Below are 7,587 nucleotides of genomic sequence, written 5' to 3'. Positions count from 1 at the left end.
AATAAAATATAATTATAGAAAAAAAAAAGAGTCCAGAATAAAGGTTGCATAGTAGAGTGTACTCGGGGGTGGGGGTGGGGGATTGTATACCAATGAAGGAATTTTTCTTTTACTTTTCAAAGAGAAGAATGAACTGGGGGAAGAGGGGTGGGCAGAAAAATGCAACAATGAATAAATGGAAATCCAAAATCTCTGTAAATGTTCATTAAAATTAATTTTTAAAAAAGGTATTTAACGCCTTAAAAACCTGAGGGAGGGTCGCTCTAAGTCAACCAATAGCATTGCATACTAGCGAAAATAGCCCAAGGATCCCACACTATTGCTCCCACCCTGGAAAAGTTTAGGAACAGGTAAGGTGATATGAAAAGCAACTCGGAAGCCAAAGCACATAAAGAAAATTGGAGGTTGAGAAGAAATTATGCTTAGTGCAGACTGAGGGTCTGAGAGGGATTGTCACAGAGGAAACAGGGGTTCTATAGGGCTGAAAGCAGGTTTGTACAACAGTGGGAGGTGAGAGGAGTGGGAGATGAGAGAAAGCATAAAGATGGGGGAGGGTCACATTGGATGGACAAAGACAGGAAGTCTGGTAGGAACAGCAAACCCAGAGATTTCACACTGAAATCTGTACTGTGTGGTCCCAGGACGGCATAGGTTGAGGTCCCAAGGCCAGAGACTAGCATTCTAATTATGCTAGCAGATACACTTAGGGGCTAAAGGAATTCAGCTGAGGGAAGGGACAAAGTGAGGAATAGAACAAGCCCAGTGCAGCCTTCCCTGACTGCTACTCCCAGAACAAGCCTCTGTGTGCTTTTGATATTCTTTCTACAACCACTTACAGCAAGTCTTCCCTGGCTTCTAGCTCCTACTCCCTTACAGGCCCCTCATTTTGACCTAACAACCACAAGACCCATACATGATGGAAGAGGTGGGGACTCAGCCTCCTGGGCACATCATGAACTCCAGACCTTCAACCTCAGTATGCAATATTTGCTCTAAGCCTCAGCCTCCTTAACATTCGTAGCCAGTAGGAAACTGGGAGGGCATCTACTTTGACTTTTTTTGTTATTGTTGTTAGCTTTTAGCGTGGTGAAGTTGGATCCTGGTAGGTAAGTGTTGTGATTTACTTGAAAGCTGGGGGTAAACTGTTTAGGTGTTTCTGATTGTGTTAGCAATCAAGTGTAAGCTGATTAACTGTATCTGATCTCGTTTACAATCAGCTTGTGTGGGAAGTCTCTTTGTGTAATAGCAATCAGGATCTGGTGGGCAGGCCTTTGTACTTAAAAGTTGGTTGGGCTCATGGGTCACAGGCCCTTGGGCTTGCTATTGATTGGGTTCGGAGAGAACATTGTTTTAAGTGGTGCAGCACTAGTCTGTCAGTTTACTGTATTGCAATTACTTGGAGTTGCTATGATACTGAAATCTTTGCCACTGGTGTGTCAAATTCCAAAATGGTTTCCCATCGTGGATGGCATTTGGTGGAATTCCCTGATTAAGACAAACTAAAAAGCAGGGTGGCCAATCTACTTCTTAAACAAAAGGCTTTTGAAACCCCGTGAACACTAAAAAAGAGCATAGTTATACTAGTGTAGTGGTAGAACCCAGATTGGAAGTCAGTTGAAATGAGGAAAATTAATGACAAACATTGTTTAACAATTGGTACATGGAATCTAGGTAACTTGAATGTTGAAAAACTGGAAATTGTTAAAAATTAAATGGAATGCGAGAATATTGACATACTAGGTATTAGTGAGATGTAATGGACCAGCTATGGCCATTTGAATCAGATAAGCATATGGTATAAAATGCAAGGAATGAAAAACAGAAGAAGAATGGTATTGCATTCATAGTAAAAAAGTGAATTTCAGGTTCAATCCTGAAATACAATGTTGTGAGTGATAGGATAATATACATACACATACAAGGAAGACTTATTAACATAACTATTATTCAAGTATATGCTCCTACATCTAGTGCCAATGAGGAAGAAATTGAGAATTTTTACCAAATTTTGCAGTCTGAAATTGGCCCAACATGCAATCATGATGCATTAATGATAATTGGTGACTGGGATACAAAAGTAGAAAAGAGTGAGGAAGGAAGAGTAGTTGGAAAATATGGTCTTGGTGATAAAAGAAATGAAGCTGAAAATAGGATGATTGAGTTTTGTATTTACAATGATTTATTCATTGCAGATACTTTTCTAAAAGACAGAAAAGAAGACATTACACATAGATTTGATCCAATGTGCTGCATAGGAATCAGATTGAAAACATTTGTGGAAAAAATCGTAGAAGCTTAATATCAGCAGTCAAAACTAGGCCAGGGGTAGACTGTGAGTCAGATCATCAATTACTCATATGCAAGTTCAAATTGAGGCTGAAGAAAATTAAAATAAGTCCATAGGAACCAAGATATGATCTCAAATCAATTCCATCAGAATTTCATGATTATCTTAAGAATAGGTTTGATACACTGAACACAAATGATTGAAGATCAGATGAGTTGTGGGATGATATAAAAGATATCATCCATGAAAAAAGCAAAAGGTTAGTACAAAAACATAGGAGAAAGAAAAAAATCAAAATGGATGTCATAAGAGAATCTAGAGATTGCACTAGAAAGTCGAGAAACCAAATCTAAAGGAAAACCTATAGAAGTGAAAGAGCTGAACAGACAGTTTCAAAGGGCAGCTCGGGAGGACAAAGCAAAGTATTATAATGGAATGTGCAAGGAGCTGGAATTGGAGAATAAAAAGGGAAGAACTCACTCTCAAGCTAAAAGAAATGAAAAAACAAATTTAAGCTTTGTGTTGCAATATTCAAAGATCCTATGGGTAATATATTGACTGACCCAGAAAGCATCAAAAGAAGATGGAGGGAATACACAGAGTCATTGTACCAGAAAGAATTGATTGACACAAAAAAATTTCAGGAAGTATCATATGAACAGGAGCCAATGGTAATGAAGGAGGAAGTAGCAGCTGCGTTGAAGGCATCGGCAAAAAAATAACGCCCCAAGAATCAATGGGATACCAATTGACTTTTTTCAATTAACAGATGCATCCTGGAAGCACTCACCAATCTATGTCAGGAAATTTGGAGGATGCCTTTCTGGCCAATGGATTGGAAGAGGTCCATATCTTGTCCTATTTCTAAGAAGGGTAATCTAACTGAATGTGGAAATTATTGAACGATATCACTAATATCACATGCAAGCAAAATACTGCTGAAGAACATTCAAAAATAGCTGGGGAAAAAAATAGCTGGAACAGTACATAGATAGGGAATTGTCAAAAGTTCAAGCGGGATTTAGAAGGGGCTGTGGCACCTGGGATATCATTGCTGACGTCAGAGAGATCTTGGGTAAAAAGTAAAGAATATCAGAAGAATGTCTATTTCTGTTTTATTGACTAGGCAAAGGCCTTTGACTCTGTGGATCATGATAAGTTGTGGCTGACATTGAGAAGAATGGGAATCCCAGAGCACTTGGTTGTACTCATGAAGAACCTATACCTGGAGCAGGAGGCTGTTGTGCGAATGGAGCACTGCATGGTTTGGAATTGGTAATGGAGTGCATCATGGTTGTATTCTATCTCCATACCTGTTCAATCTATGTGATGAGCAAATTATCTGAGAACGTGGACTATATGAAGAGGAATGTGGCATCAGGTTTGGAAGGAAACTCATAAGTAACCTGTGTTATGCAGATGATGCAACTTTGCTTGCTGAAAGTGAGGAGGACTTGAAAAACTTGTTGCAGAGGATCAAAGAATGCAGCCTTGACTGTTGATTGCTTCTCAATATCAAGAAAACAAAGATTCTTACCACTGACCAATAGTCAGTGTCATGATGGATGGAGAAGAGACTGAAAACTGTCAGATCCACAATTAGCACTCTTGATACAAGCAGTCAGGAAATAAGGAGACACACTGCAGTGGGAAAATCTGCAACTAGGGACCTTTACAAATTATTGATGAGTAGTCATGTCAGTTTGAGGACTAAGGTGCATCTGATTCAGGCCATGGTCTTTCTGATTACTAGCTATGCATCCGAGACCTGGACAATGAATAAGGTTGACAGTGAAAGCATTGATGCCTTTCAGCTGCGATGTTGGAGAAGAGCACTGAATCCGAACATCCCATGGATGGCCAAGAAAATGAATAGATACGTCTTGGAGAAGGTGCAGCTGGAGTGGTCTTTGGAGGTAAAAATCACATACTTTGGACATGTTGATAAGAAGTGCTATTATTTGAAGAGGGACATGATATAGGGAAGGGTGGAGGGTTGGCGAAGAAGTGGAAGACCCTCAGCCAGGTGGATTGACATGGTGACTGCTGCAATGGTCTCTTGTGTGTCAGAAAGTGTGAGGATGTGCAGGACAGAACCTGATTCAGATCTTTTGTGCATAGGGTCACTATGAGTCAATGGCGCCTAAAAACAACAAAAACAACAACAACTCTTGACTTTTGGCAAGACAGATACTTAACCTCACCCAGTTCTGTTTCCTTCACTACAAAATAGGGACAGTGAGACATACTTCAAAAGATCAGTGCAGATTGTTTTTTGTTGTTATGTGCTGTCAACTAGCTTGCAACTCATAGTGACCCTATGTACAAGCCCTGAACCCTACTCTATCCTGAGCCAACCTTACCGTCTCTGACACACCCATTCCATTATCCCAATTACTGTGTCAATCTATCTCATCCTGGGTCTTCCTCTGTTGCTCTGTCCCTCCACCCTCCCAAACATGATGTCCATCTCCAAGGACTGGTTCCACCTTGCAACATACACGAAGGATGTCAGACGGAGCTTCAAAATCCTTGCCTCCAAGGAGCAACCTGGTTTTGCTCTCTCAAGGAAGAAAATGTTTGTTCTCCTAGCGGTCTTATGGTATATTCAATAGTCTTCTCCTCTTCTCCACCACCACAGTTCAAGGGCATCAATTCTCTTTCTGTCATCCCTAGTCATTGTCCAGCTTTCTGAGGCATAACAACTAATTGCGAAAACTATTGGCTTAATTGGCCTAGACCATGAGCACCTTAGTCTCCATACTGACATCATTGCTCTTCAGTACTCTGGAGAGGTCCCTGAAAGCAGATTTTCCCAATGTAGTTCACCTTTTTATTTCCTGGCTGATAGTACCAAGAGGATTGTTCAAAATTGAGAAAAGTGTATGCCAGGGATGCATCCTATCACCATACCTTTTCAATCTATATGCAAAACAGATCATCCAGAGGAAAGTGGCATCAGGAATGGAGGAAGACTCATCAACAAACTGTTATGCAGATAACACAACCCTGCTTGCTGAAACTGAGGAGGACCTGAAACGCCTGCTGTAATAGGTCGAGGACTACAACCTTCAATATGAAGTGAAGCTCAACATCAAGAAAACAAATATTCTCACCACTGGGCAAATTGGCAGCTTCATGATAGATGTGAAGAGACTGAGACTGTTAACAGCTTTAGTTTGCTTGGCTCCACAATCAACAGCCAGGAAGTCAAAAGATGATTTGTGCAAAGATTAAAAAAGAAAATAAAATTTAGTGGTTGAGCATCCGAGCCATGGTGTCCTTGATATATATATATATTAAAAACACAAACACCGGATCTGGGCAGGGATGCAGTTTGCCTGCAGCCAGGTCAGCCTGTGGGCATCTTGGGACTGGACAGTCCTGACTGGTTAAAGATGATGCTATCAGGGGCATTATCCTTCAAAGGGTAGTAGTAGGCAGGCAGAGAGTAGTGATGAGGGCAGAGAGCAGTGAAGCTGTCGGAGACAACACAGGTGGAGAGCAAGGACATGGGCAGAGAGCAAATCAGGCAGTCTGATGTGCTGAAAACAGGTGGCTTGGCAACTTAACATCTGTGAACAAATCATCAGCCCTGCCCTTCTACCCACCCCCTGCGGCACCCCAGCTCCCCCGCCCCTCCACCCCCAACACAGGCCTGCGCCCCTGTCCCTAGGTGGGGGCACTACAGCCCCACACCCCTGTGCCCCTGCCCCACCACAGTTCCACACACCTGCACCCATGCCCTTGGTGGCAGTGCAACAGCCCCCCCAACATGCCCCCACGCCATGGTGGCGCCACAGCCCCAAGCCCCTGCCCCTGGCAGTGGTGCCACAACTCTGCACCTCCAGCGGTGCCTCTGGGCCACTAGAGAGTCCTTCATGTCACACAGACACCAACCACCAAGGCGAGCCATGGACAGTAGTAGGACTTTGAATCAGAACTTTTGTTAGAACAATTAGTTTTGTAGCTACAAGAATACAAAGCCATGCCATGCATGCATCCATTGCCCGAAGCCACCAGCTGAGCTTCTATGGGACTTATCTGGCAGGAGAAAAGCGGATAGGATCCTGGCTGAGTTTTCTTCGGCACCACCAATTACCCGGGAGAGCATCCAAGGGTGAGCCCACTGGTGGGAATTTGGCTGAGCTCTCATGGGCCACGCTGTCTGCCTAAGAACTAGCCGGCCAGGGGCTGAATGTCGAAGAATGAGCGGGCCAGTGGGAAATTGTCTGAACTTTTGTGGACACTGCACATCAGCCAGAGGCAAGTGGGTTGGTGGTAATTTAACTTTGACTTAGCAGGTCCTGTTGGACCCAGTACCCTGCTTGGGCAGTGGTCGCTGCACAAGGGCACCTGAGTAAGTGCCACTGGGCAGGGAATGCTGAATGAAAACCACTGGGTGGGGGATGGACAGTACACCTGGATAGCTGAGGTCTGAGTAACGTCCCCCAAGTGGTTGATCTGCCCTTGTGATCACTCCAATCCCATGTCTGCCCTACCACTTTGGCTCCACACCTTTGCCTACATGTCTGGTCAATCACCTTGCCTTTAATCTAGAGCACCTTGACCTGACTTAGCTACAAGAAGCTGCTCTCACAGGCTCTGAACTGACATTTCCCTGGATTCAGAAGTCCAGAGAAAAACACAAGTGGGGTAGCTGCCCAACTGATCTATAGAGCATTGTCTTCAGATCAAGACCATATCAATTTGTCAAAGAAATCAAGCTATCTCACACACTACACAAGCACAAAGCAAGATGTCATCCCAAAGGGAGACACAGAATCAATGGATTTCCTGAAGCCAGAAAGTCTGATGGAACTTTCTGACACAGAATTTAAAAGAATAATGATTGAATATTTTCAATGGATGAAAGACAAACTTGAAGAATTAAAGGATACTACAAGCAAAAACCAAGAGGAGGTAAAAAAAAATCCAGAACAATGTAGATAAAAGAGAGGCATTAGCAGCACTGGAAAAACAAGAAACCACTACCCAAAATATGAGGTCCAATGGTTCAGATGCCGTCAACATGATGGAGGGACACATGAGCAGAGTAGAAGAGACGGAAATAGTGAAAAAGAAGACAGAATCATCACCACTGATCTGTTAGAGCAAAAAGCAGACTCAAAAAGGAAGGAAAAAGAAGAAAACCTAAGAATAATGTGAGACACCATCAAGAGAAATAACATGCACATCATTGGAATCCCAGAACAGGAAGAAGCAAGTAAAGGCACAAAAAAAGTTGTGGAAGAATTACTAGAGGAAAACTTCCCAGAAATAATGAAGAATGCAGAATA

This window comes from Elephantulus edwardii, unplaced genomic scaffold (genome assembly GCF_000299155.1).
Source record: "Elephantulus edwardii isolate Elephantulus edwardi_28Jun2011 unplaced genomic scaffold, EleEdw1.0 scaffold00249, whole genome shotgun sequence".
Classification (NCBI taxonomy): Eukaryota; Metazoa; Chordata; class Mammalia; order Macroscelidea; family Macroscelididae; genus Elephantulus; species Elephantulus edwardii.
This window is presented reverse-complemented; position numbering follows the sequence as displayed.